Consider the following 7,458-nt stretch of genomic DNA (forward strand, 5'->3'; position numbering starts at 1 on the left):
CTGGACTGAACTCATGACCGCCGGTCCTCCGTGGAGAGCCCACCATCCTGACGGCATGAAGTTACTCTGAAACGTTCAATAAACATTGCTTTTGTTTCTGTTGAGAAGTTGCAGCGTGTTTCTTTTATTACAGAGGCGACTGGTTTGGTGAACTGGAGGCTCATGCGTCGTTTCCACAAATTAACGCGTAGTTATGATGCTCCTGTGGCAAAAAAAAAAGTTTTATTTGTTGGCAGTGTCTTGTAGTGTGAGTAGACTCGATAAACTCGTAATATTGTGTGCAAACCGCCGATTATATAGGTTATATTACGTCTCGAGGTGTAGAGCAAAAAGCATGCTCTAGTGGTTTTGACTGGAGGAAAAATCCATAATGAAGTTAAAACAATGTTTGGGTGGAGTTTATAGGGTTTAGAATCGTTAATAAAAGCACCAGTTTTTGACTTTTCAGTGCAATTAAAATATAAACACTAAATAGGAACTATAACCAATCGGTGGATGGATACTGGATATTATTTACATATGAATTAGGATACTTGATTGGACGCCGCCGTCATCACGTGCTAATTAATATTCATCAGCATCTCCCCTGGGTGAAGCTTTATGCTTTACTTTCGTTTAATTGAATAAAAGCACGCGTTTTTGGCTTCTGAGTGCAATTAAATTGAAAACACTGTAGAAGAACAATAACCAATCGCTGGATAAATAAAGACCGAGTTGTGAACAAAATGGATGCTGATGCAATAACGTTTAATTTTTACATGTGGTAGTATTAATAACATCCGTATTGTACGTGCAGCCCTGCGTTTGCGCTCGTGTTTATATGTGCATGCTGTGCATGCTTTAATGCTGTATAAAGCAGCTCCACTGTACATAAATCACCATGCCGACTCTTAATATTACGACCAGAAAGCGTTGCATTAGGAACGACGTGTTACGGTAACCATAGCAACGGTTACTATTCGCGCTCAAAAAGCGACCGACGAGGATGGGGATTCGAACTCCACGCGTGCAGAGCACAATGGATTAGCAGTCCATCGCCTTAACCACTCGGCCACCTCGTCGCGACGCCGGCACCCACGTTATTTACGTAATCATTAATCGGGCTACCTGATTGGACGCCGCCGTCGGCAGGTGCTAATTAATATTCATGAGGAGCGCGTCGCCCCCGCGTGAAGTTTTATACTTTATTTTCATTTGATTGCGCGTGCGACCCGCGCGTTCGTCACGTTTAACGCTAAATAGTTTCATTTTAAAACCAAAAAAAAAAAAAAAAACACAGGAAGTAAAACGTAAGCAAACGTACCATAAATGGTAGTTGATCAACAGCCAGGAGAATCCTGGGTCAAATGCGAATCAGTCATTGTGTCAATATTTTGAGTCGCGAATTGTTAACAAACGATGTATTTACATGTTAAAATACGAATTCATTCCCTAATTGATGCATAAAAAGAAGAAGAAAACCCGCCGTTTGTAAGTCGCGGAAACAGCGCCCCGCCGCTGAGGACTGCCTGCAACTCAATAGTTTGAGGTGAGCTTTTGTTCCAATTATCAAACTATAAAATGTTCAAAGCAAAAAGAGTAAATCTCTGTATCCCTGGGCGTTTAGTCATAAACATGTTAAGAAGCGTTGTCGTCGCGCGTTAGGCGTCGAAACCACCGCGTTTTATTCCGCGTTACAAAAATAGTGTTTTGACGAGACATTTAAATGCATTTTCAAACGGGTTTATTCTTCCAATATTGCATTTCTTATTTTATTATTACCTTTTCATCATTATTCATGTGTTTTATTGCACCACTGAAAGCAATATTAACACAATAACAATCGATATTGACAATTTACACTGTTAAAAAAATGAGACGAGTTAATCATTGTGTCTTTAAGCAAGCATACAGAGCCGCCTTGAACTTATTTATTTATTTATTTACTTTAAGTCTCTTTAGCTCACCAAACCTGCATTTATTTGATCCAAAAATACAGCAAAATCAGTAATATTGTGAAATATACTCTTGCTATTTAAAATAACTGCTCACTTTTGTATATTAACTAAAATGTAACCCGGACGAGAAATTATGAAAATTGATGCTTTTATTTGTCCAAGAACAATCTAATGTGATGATAAAGAAATTAGTAAATGTTACATAAGCTTTCCGCTTTCAGATAAACGCCTTATTTATCAGAAAACCCAATCAAAATCTTCTACCTCATTGTAATAAACAATAGAATTATTTCTGAAAGATCAGCTGACGCAGATCGTTAGTAAGTGATGCTAAAAATTCCAGCTTTGAAATCACTGGAATAAATAGCATTTCATTCAAACAGAAAGCAGTTGTTTTTAATAGTCAATAAAATATTAAATAAAATATTTCATAACATTTTTTTTTGCTCTTTACATATATGCTCTCGTGCTTAATATATAATAACATAATTTAATGCATAGTATATATATATATATATATATATATTTATATATTTATATAATAACATAATTTATGCATGCATATATATATATATATATATATATATATATATATATATATATATATATTTATATATATATATATATTTAAATGCATAAATATATATACATATACATGTGCATTAAATTTAATGACGTCTAATTTTATGCAGTATTTAATTATGGTTATTCAAAACCAGACACCAGATGGCAGCAGCGCAAAACATTTGAAGAGAAGTCAGAAATCTTTGTTATTGCTCACGCCGTACATAAGGATGATAATAAACCCACTTTACTGTTAGAAACTGCAAAAACCTCACGTAAAATCTTTGTAAACCCTTCTCCTGTTTACGTAATAGGTTTCTACTAATGCGAACCAGTTTAAGGTTAAAAGCGGTGGTTTATCATCCAAACAACGGCAGCTATGACTCTACGGAGAGAACGCCGTGGTAACTGGCTGGCCATGGATATACAGTATGAGATGTTTACGGTGTCTGCTGGCTTTAAGGGTCTGCTTTAGCCGTGAAATGAAAGCGAGTTAGTCGTGGGAGCTGGAAACCCCGTGATGTACTCTCTTCCTCGGCTTGGCCGTCTCATTTCAAGATAACAGGAAATTTGTGATGTTGCTTTGGTGAGGTCGGTTGGCATGGTAACGTGGCACATGGTTTCTTGCATCCGCCGCCTCTGGATGCACATGAAGATACGCTTGTTCTCGCCGTCTCTGAGACGGGGTTTGACTCTGAGCTTATCTTTTTTCCACGCCCGCCTCGTGATGATTTCCTTCAAAGTGATACGATAACAATGCGTCATTTAAACACTCTCCCGCTGCGTCGCTGCGCTGGGATCGGGGACCCGGTACGTGTGTTTTCATATGTCCTCATTTCACCAAAATCAGAAGAAGCTGTTAGTGTTTTCACGATGAATAATACATTTGCTGTAATGCATCCTGGCAGTTAATTTTTTTGTTTGTTTTGATTATTATTGTAATGCAGCATATTGTAAAAAAATATGCTTTTAAATGGTAGAAATTACGCAGTAGTGTAGTAAGTTACTACTGTGAATTAATATTTTGATAATAAATAGTAACTGTAAAAGAAAAAATTATATATATATATATATATATATATATATATTATTATTACTGAAATATTAATTCACTGGTAGTAACTTGCTGCTACACTATCTTTAATAAAAAATAAAAAAATAAATATATATATATTTTAAAAATATTATATATATTAAATGCAATTAATCACAATTAATTGTTTGAAAGCACTATATATATATATATATATATATATATATATATATATATATATATATATATATATATATATATATATATATATATATATATATATATGTATATGTGTGTGTTACAAATGCAAAAAGAAATAACACTACAATAGTATCATATTTAGCAGCAAAAAATTAAAAAGCTGATATTTTTGGTCTAATAAAATATATTAATATGACGCAATTAATAATTTAGTATAAATTTATGGCAGTTTTAACAAATTACTGCCATGGCTACTTAACAGTTCTAAATATATATATAATATATGTAATAATAATGCATGTAAATATATATATATATATATATATATATATATATATATAATTTGCTTGTCAGTAGACACCGCCTCCACTAAATTAAACACTGCCATGGCGATAACATTGATGTTTCAGAGATCCTTTTGACTGGCCCAAGCTACGCCTCAAAAAACGAGCGCCAGTCGTCGGCGTCAGTGTAAACGAAAGAACTCTGCCGCTATAAAACCACTTCAAGGCGCCCGCGATAGTTCCTGGACCGCTTTGGCATTTTAACAAAATGCTGTTGAAATTGAGTTTAGCGTTTCAGTGTCCCAGTCGCACTCCCTTTACCGCAGTTACTAATGAAATGCTTCTTGCTGCGACTTTACCACACTTCAGAGAGTCAGCCGTAGACTTGGCTAATGCTTTCTGCTGCCTTATAGCTCTCTGCAGATAGCTCCCGACACTTAAGTCGGCTTAAAGGCTGTTTTTAAGAGCCTTTCTGAGAAGTTCCTGCTCTTGAGCGCTCTGAGGAGGCGCTGGCACTGCAGCTAAAGCTCGCTCCGTGCATCCACCATTCAAAGCCACACTAACGCATCTGCTTGTTACATGGACACAGAAGCGAGCCGAAGGTGCCTGGCTGTTTTTAAACCTCAAGAGCGCCTCTGAAGCCCTCCATTAAAAGAGACATACAAACAGGATAAGTTGGGAGGCGTCAGCGAGCAAGACGATCAACCGAGGCGCGGAGCTAATTAAATATTCCACGCCATTTGAAGTGCCATGCACGGCTCATGAAACAACAAATCAAGGCAAAAAACTCAAGGCCAGTATAAACAGGCTCTGTGTGTGTGTGTGTGTGTGTGTGTGTGAGCTGCATCTTGTGTCGGAGCGGGCGTTTCAGGATTCGCAGGCCTGGCGCGGCAAGGCGCATGCCAAAGGCTGGACGAATCCGAAGGCTCTGGTGTTCCAGCTTTAACAGATGGTGGGCGTGTGAAAGCGCTCATGCCGATGTATTCATCATGCATGCTCAACAGGCTCGAGCGCAGGTATTATGCACGGAGTGCTCACCGTCCGCTGGATACGCCGTCAGCTATGTTTAATTCACTCGCCGAGATCCTAAAATCTCCCAGCCTGAGGCCAGGAGACGCTCAGAAATGGAAACAACAAGTGAGGTTAAGTCGGGAACAAAAAGCGAAAGGGTTTGGAGGTGCTTCGGAGGCGCTTTCAGCGAGGTTAGTGCGTGCAGAAATGAGGGTTTGATACAATTAGCGGCGTCGCTTTTGATAGAGGCGAACAGGATTTGTTTACATGACCAGCGGATTCAATACAGCATGTGGCTATGAGACTCATACAGTGCTTTAAAAATATAGAAATAACTAAAGAGAAGCTTGCTAAGAGCCAGCGCCTGAAAGAAGATGAAGATATCTTGGATATTTCTTGGGTTGTATGCAAGCCACAAAGCGTTTTGATCTCTTTCTGGATGAAACTATTTTTGTTCTTGGAGGGCGCATTTTTCTGTAAAGGGGAAGGCACGAGCATGCGAAGCGATTTGCAATCAGTTTTGACCGCTAGAAATGGGAAATACGCCTCAGTTTACATTGAGATCCCCGTGATCGCTGAGTCTAGACTATACAGTGCTTTAAAAATAAAACTAATAAACGAAAAGTTTGTTAAGAACCAATGTCTGGGGTGTGGAAATTCCTCTCTAGGATTTTCTTTGAGTGTGTGGCAGCTGCAAAAACAATGATTTGGGCACTTAATGTGTTCCATGCAGCTGTTTTGATGGGAGTACAATTCTTTAGATGGAAATTGGATATCAGCCATATGCAAAAAATGTGATGTATGATTAAAATGTGTACCTTTAAGATCTGTGATATGCATTACAAAAGGGCCTGAAAGATTCTTTTTTAAAATATTATGCAACTCAAAATCTCTCTGACCCAGAAACTCGCTGTTTCACTCCCTTCTACCAAGCAAAGAGTGCTCAGCTTAATAAATATTCATCCACGGCATTTGGAAAATTTTGACTTGCTTTTTCACATCTGGCGTAGTTCTTTCACCCGAGAAAGAATTCAGATACGTTCAGCTGTGGGAGCTCTAGTTCAGCTCATACATTGCTTAAGAAGGGTGGTCAGATTTGCAGGCCTTTGGGCGAGAGCACGGTACCGGAGAAGGCGCTTCTTTTGCTAAGCGGCGCTGATGGGAAGCTGAATTCATTGCTGAGTGCAGAAAGATCAAGGAGTGACATTCTGCTTGGATTCTGGCCAATCTCTTTAGGCGCACGCTTGGACCGAGGTCTGGATAATCTCCGAACACGCCCAGGAGTTGCGGGTCAGGCTCCATTTGAAGACACAGTCAGGCTTTTCACTTCGTGCGCTCCACTTTTGGCAACACGCTCTCTTTATTACGTTAACCGATACTGCCTTATATTTACGCCGAAGCTGGTACAAAGTCGAAGCTTTTCTAACCAGCCCGTCTTCGGCTGAATCTAATCTGGCGCAATGAAGAAGCGTCACGGTAGTGGGCGCTCAAGCGCCAGGTTCAATACGTGAAACCTCTGGCACTTTTTGACTAAGCCTCGATACAGATGCGCGTGGCACGGTTCAAAGTTGAGATATCTGGTGCAGAGTTAGCGGCTTTGTCGCGGTTAGAAGCATGCCCTGCGCCAAATCCAACCCTAAACCCCGCCAGATGCTGTTAACTAATGCCAAAGCGATATTAAAAACACATTTTTTTGATGCAGTGCGTGCCGGATCGAACCTCCAGCGTACGTGTGTTGATCAGAACTTGACGCTTCTTCAGAAGTGATTGTGCCAAGCGGTGTTTCATTGCTCGACATACCAACTAACCAAGTGCTGGCAGTGATATGTAACAGCATTAGGGTTTGTTTCAGTGAGCAGGTGCAGAAAAAAATCAGATTTTTCTAAATATTAAAGTATACGAGATATTTGTGTTCATGGTTTGATCTTGTCAGCCAATCACGTAAAGTGATCCAAAGGGGTTTAATTGATGAGCTCTTGCAATGCCCTGGTAATCAAACTCACGCTTTGTAAGACTTTCTTTTAATTCCGTCACCACCTTTTTGCGCCTGAACTGCAAACCAACAGCGCAGCGTGATTAGGGCGATCTCGTTGGGTTTAACCGATCTAAGCGAGCGTTGATTACGACGTAGTTTTGTTCCAGTTTTCAAGTGGCGCCGTTTTCTCTAGGCTACTTCATAAAAGAGTTTGCTGTTTATTGTGTACTAAGCAATTAGGGTTTTTTTACTGTCAGCTCTTCAACTACTGTAAGTGCTGGACCGGTACATAATGAAGGTCGTTTTTGGTGTTAATTATATTTAGCAGCAAACATGTTCAGGACGCATCCGTAGGCGGCACAAAGCTTTTATTGGATTGAATGAATTTGCTTTAGTCCACGCTAAACTCACGTGTGTTTTTATGCATTTGTTTCAGCTTTTATTGCCATGCAG

General features: G+C 39.3%; 1 non-coding gene across 1 annotated transcript; it reads right to left on the reverse strand.

Moving 5' to 3' along the window:
• Nucleotides 1-977: 977 nt before the first annotated feature.
• On the reverse strand, nucleotides 978-1,061 carry trnas-gcu. The gene has a single exon. It is a non-coding gene; the product is annotated as a tRNA-Ser (tRNA).
• Between the last annotated feature and the right edge of the window lie 6,397 nt (nucleotides 1,062-7,458).

This window comes from Puntigrus tetrazona, chromosome 20, assembly GCF_018831695.1.
Source record: "Puntigrus tetrazona isolate hp1 chromosome 20, ASM1883169v1, whole genome shotgun sequence".
NCBI classification, from domain to species: domain Eukaryota; kingdom Metazoa; phylum Chordata; class Actinopteri; order Cypriniformes; family Cyprinidae; genus Puntigrus; species Puntigrus tetrazona.